This window comes from Oryzias melastigma, linkage group LG2, assembly GCF_002922805.2.
Source record: "Oryzias melastigma strain HK-1 linkage group LG2, ASM292280v2, whole genome shotgun sequence".
Classification (NCBI taxonomy): Eukaryota; Metazoa; Chordata; class Actinopteri; order Beloniformes; family Adrianichthyidae; genus Oryzias; species Oryzias melastigma.
The window spans coordinates 18,153,549-18,158,129 of NC_050513.1; the positions used below are offsets into that span (position 1 = coordinate 18,153,549).

The 4,581-nt window shown below is 41.6% G+C and overlaps 2 long non-coding RNA genes across 2 annotated transcripts in view; both read left to right on the forward strand.

The window, feature by feature from the left end:
• The window catches only part of LOC118599854, a 10,375-nt gene extending 5,807 nt beyond the window's left edge, over positions 1-4,568 (forward strand). The window contains exons 2-3 of the long non-coding RNA XR_004949373.1: positions 1,923-3,509; positions 3,988-4,568. This is a non-coding gene — a long non-coding RNA (uncharacterized LOC118599854). The remainder of the gene's footprint in view (positions 1-1,922; positions 3,510-3,987) is intronic.
• Positions 1-4,581, forward strand: part of LOC112156635 — a 49,687-nt gene that overhangs the window by 41,079 nt on the left and 4,027 nt on the right. The window lies entirely within an intron of this gene.

A 4,581-nucleotide genomic window follows, 5' to 3' on the forward strand; every position in this document is an offset into this window, starting at 1 on the left:
CTAACTTAACTAACATTGTTAGCATTAAATCAGACACAAACAATTAAATTTAATCGTCTGTGGCTTCATGACGCCAATTAAATTTATCAGTAAGTTTGCCAAGGTCACTTTTCAAATATTGCTATTTTTTTCTGTCGCTAGGCTAACATAGTTAGCATGCTAGCATTAAAACTATCAGAAATGACCAGCTATAATTGTATGTTGCTCCATGACAACTAAAAAAACAAAAATGTCTGAAACCCTGCAAACATCAATTATCAAAGAGAACTAGAGTTTTGTGTCTTTAGGCTAACATAGCTAGCATGCTAACAAGAAAACTGTCACAAAAAACTCTAACAACATCAATCGTATGTGGCTTCGTGACAAACAAAAAAAGTGGTAGCTTGCTAAAGATAATTTTCAAATATTTGTGGTGTTTTAAGTCACTAAGATAACATATTTAGCATGCTAGCACTAAAACGTCAGAAATGTCTCACTTTAATCATATGTAGCTTTATGAAAACTAAAAAACGTTGTCAGTATGTCTGCTAAAGTCAATTTTTAAAAATTACTAGTGTCTCCTTTTTTGCTATGCTAACGTCTAGCACAAAAACTGTTGCACATAAATGACTGTAATGATAAGTGGCTTCATGGCTCGCAAATTCATGAGTTAAGCTTGCCAAGGTCAGTTTTCAAATATTACAATTTTTTTCTGTCACTAGGCTAACATAGTTAGCATGCTAGCATTAAAACTGTCTAAAATGACCAGCTGTAATTGTATGTTGCTCCATGACAACTAAAAAAACAAAAATGTCTGAAACCCTGCAAACATAAATTATCTACGAGAACTAGAGTTTTGTGTCTTTAGGCTAACATAGCTAGCATGCTAACAAGAAAACTGTCACAAACAACAATAAAACACTCACAAACAAACACTTCTATTATCAAATGGCTTTATGGCAACAAAAGAATTTGTCGGTAAGCTTGCCAAAACCAATTCTCAAATATTATTAGCATTTTTCTACGCTAAGCTAATATAGTTAGCATGCTAATTGGAAATATGTCACAAACTGCTATCTTTAGTTGAATGTGGCTTCATGAAATCTAAAAAAAAATGTTGTTAAGCTTAAGTTATTATGAGTGTTTTCCATCACTTGCCTAACATAGTTAGTTTGCTAGCAAGAAAACACCAACAAACGACCAGATTTACTGTTACTTTTGTCGTCACTAGGCTAACATAGTTAAGAAACTAGCAACAAAAAAATGCCACAAACGACCGTCTTTAATTTCATCTGGCTTCATGACAACCCCAAAAATTTATTAGAAAGGCGGCAAAGGAATTTTTTTTTATCAATACTGGTGTTTTTTTGTTGCTAGGCTAACACAGTTAGCATCCTAGCAATAGGATCAGACAAATACAGGCTAGCTTGTGTTTGGCGTTTACTCGTACAAACTTTGTAGTTTTGAGCGAATCTTGCATCGCGATAAAACTGCATTCCCTAAGCTGTCATAGTAAAATAAACTTTCAACGACTGACGTACGTAAAAATATAGAGGCAGAATTCATGCTACGTGTTAGCATAAAATTTGTGAGCAAGAAGCATCCATCGCTACTGTAATGGTGCTAACGTTAACCTTATGGTTGTAAAATAATGAGTTCTAACAGCACATATGCCGCAACATTGTCAGAAACCATGGATTTAAATATAATTCAATAACACCACAGACTGAAGATTTCATGGTTTAAGGTAGTTTTGCTCAAACTCATTATTTAATTGGATAACGATTATAAATAAAACAATTCAAAGTTGGCCTTTGATCATGATTCAGAGGGTTTGGCTCATAAAAAGCTCCTTTACTGCCTCTTCTCATCAGCACGAGTTAAGAAGAGTCTCACATGAGCAGCTTCAAAGTAAAAGCATCCTCTTTTGTACCTTTTTATAGACCAGCTGCAGTTGATGTGGAAAACACCGAACCCGGCCCACACCCTCCCCAGGCCTTCTTCATGTCATCCTCCCTTCTTTTCTGGGAAAATGACGCTGTGCTGTGGTCTCACCAACAAAAGGAAATGCTTCACTTACCTGATAAAGTTGTCTTCCCCCTGAGGGATTAAATCATTTTTAGTTGGCTGATGGTAAACTTACATTCCTCTTCACTATACACTTATGTACGTACATCACATTTGAATGAGTCTCAAGGGAAGATGCACTGTACGATGTGCCTTGAACCGGGCACTTTGTATGTGCCAGGACCACCTAAAAACCCACAATACTCATACAAATACACGTGACTATGCCTTAAGATGAATGACTTTGGCCAAATTCATACATTACAAGGACATAGCGACTACAGTGTGGCAATAGAGCACCGAACAACACCATCAACTGTTCGTCATAAGTCCATTTAATGGACATTAGCCTTAGGGATGCTTAACGTTACATTTTAAACTAGACTCAAAGGAGTGTAAGATGTTCCTAAAGATGGATCTTGATCTGTGTGCTACTCTCTACGACACTCCATGGATCTGGAAAACCCAAACATGCCCAATACCCAAACAGGTCAAACCTTAAGACGAAGAAAATTGGCCAAATTTACTCGTCGGCGATCGTTTTGGCAACAACTGAGATAGAATTTGCTTTGAGACTCCGCATGGTGCTTGTCCTACCTATGTGACCAATACTTTTGAGTGGACTGGGCATACGGTCACCGTACGACTGTACGACTGTAGGTCCGACGTGTGTCCGACTTGGTTTAGCTCTAGGGCATGGGTGTCAGTCAGTCCTCAAGGGCCGGTGTCTTCCATGTTTTCCAACCATTGGAGCTCCTTGATGGGCAAACACCTGATCCAGGTAATCAGCAGCAGATAAGACGGGGTTTCTTGAAAACCAGCAGGAGGTCGGCCCTCGAGGACTGGACACTCCTGCCCAGGGATACCTCATGATACACCCACCATACACAACAATGGTGTGTAACTTTTTCAACAAGCCTCAAGGGAATTGCTCCTCTCTTTGACCCTCCATGGACACGGACAACTCAAACATCTGTGGCGTGGTGCAGAGGTACGGTGGTTGACCTCTGATTGAAAGATTGCAGGGAAAGACACCAAACCCCACATTGCCTCTGGTGGAAGGTTGGCGCCGGTGTTCGGCAGCCACCATTGGTGTGTGAATGGGTCTGTGACTGTGACTTCGAGGAAGGTAGAAAGGTGCTAAACAAGTATACGCCGTTTACCATCTGCAATACCCGTGTGGGACAAACCTTAAGATGAAGAACTTGCTAGAGTGTGAAAAACAAGCACTAGTTTGATTCAAAAATGAAAGCTTTATTAGAAGAAAGCGGCGCACAAACAAACATTTACCTTGTTTGATGGTTTCCTTCACCTTCTTTTGAACGGATTATGCAACAAGCGAGGTAGAATTTGCTCTGAGACTCCCGGCGCTGCTTGTTCTGCCTCCTTGTGCTGTCACGTTCCAGGAGAAGACACCCAGGAGAGCCGCTCCCCGGGGAACCGGCGGCAACGCGCGCCGGCAGGTATTTCCCTTCACAAAGACTGTTTGTTTTGGTGCTTCACGCCGACTATTTTGGTCTCTTTGATTCCCCTCGTCTTTGTTTTTCGCTGTTTCTCGGCTTTGGTTTGGGTTTTGTTTTCTTGCGTTTCAGGCTGTCTCGCGCCTCTGCCCTGCCTTCCTAACAAGATGGGTTGTCGCGGGGGTGTAGTGGGGGGGGTTCCATATTATTTTGTTTTGAGCTCTGCCAAGAGTCCTGTAAGGAGCATAATTAAACGTGCTTGTTAACAATGGCGGCTAATGAGGAGTACAACAGTGTTAACAATGGGAGCTGATTAGACAAAGTCAAGCTGATAAAGCTTCCAGTGGAGATTTCTCTACCTGAAGACACCTGTCGTCTTCCCTCCCGGCATAACTGCCATAATTGTCATCACCCCCTTTGTTTCTCAGAGACTCGTTGGTGGCGTTCCGGGTTATTTTGCATCCCTTTTTGCTGTTTTCAGGGCCCAAAAAGTTGCTTGAATGTCTTGGATCCACACTCTATTTGTGTCACAAATCAAGAAGTGAGCCACTGGAGTATCCATCACATTAACTGTCACACACAGTCTGGATGGGTTTCAATCAAACGCCCGGCCAGTATAACCCGCCCGGGGGCCGCCCAGCCCATCCACCACCGGCCACTGGGAGCAGGACTGGAGCAATTTGAGGGCAGCGGAGCGTTCTCGGATGTCCCGAAAATGAATATCAGACGTGTCACAGGGGCGTACCTAGACGGAGACGAAACGAAGACGGAGCGTTTCTGACACTTCTATCACTCAGACGCTCCAGTTTGGACGTTCTGGGGTTCAAACACTGAACATCAAACCCTCGAGAGCATTAGAATGAATCCAAACTCTGTTTTGTTGATAAAATAAAACCAATAAAACAATGCAGCAATTAGCAACATCCTTTTTTTTTTGGTTCTTTGAGACCAACCAGCCGTATCAGATGATTGTCTCGGTCAGGTCTGGTCCTGTTTTTTTGGGACAAAAGAAAAACGCTTTAGATATTTTCTGAATAAAAGACAAAAATACATTTAAGTTTTCCTTTGGCTCCGC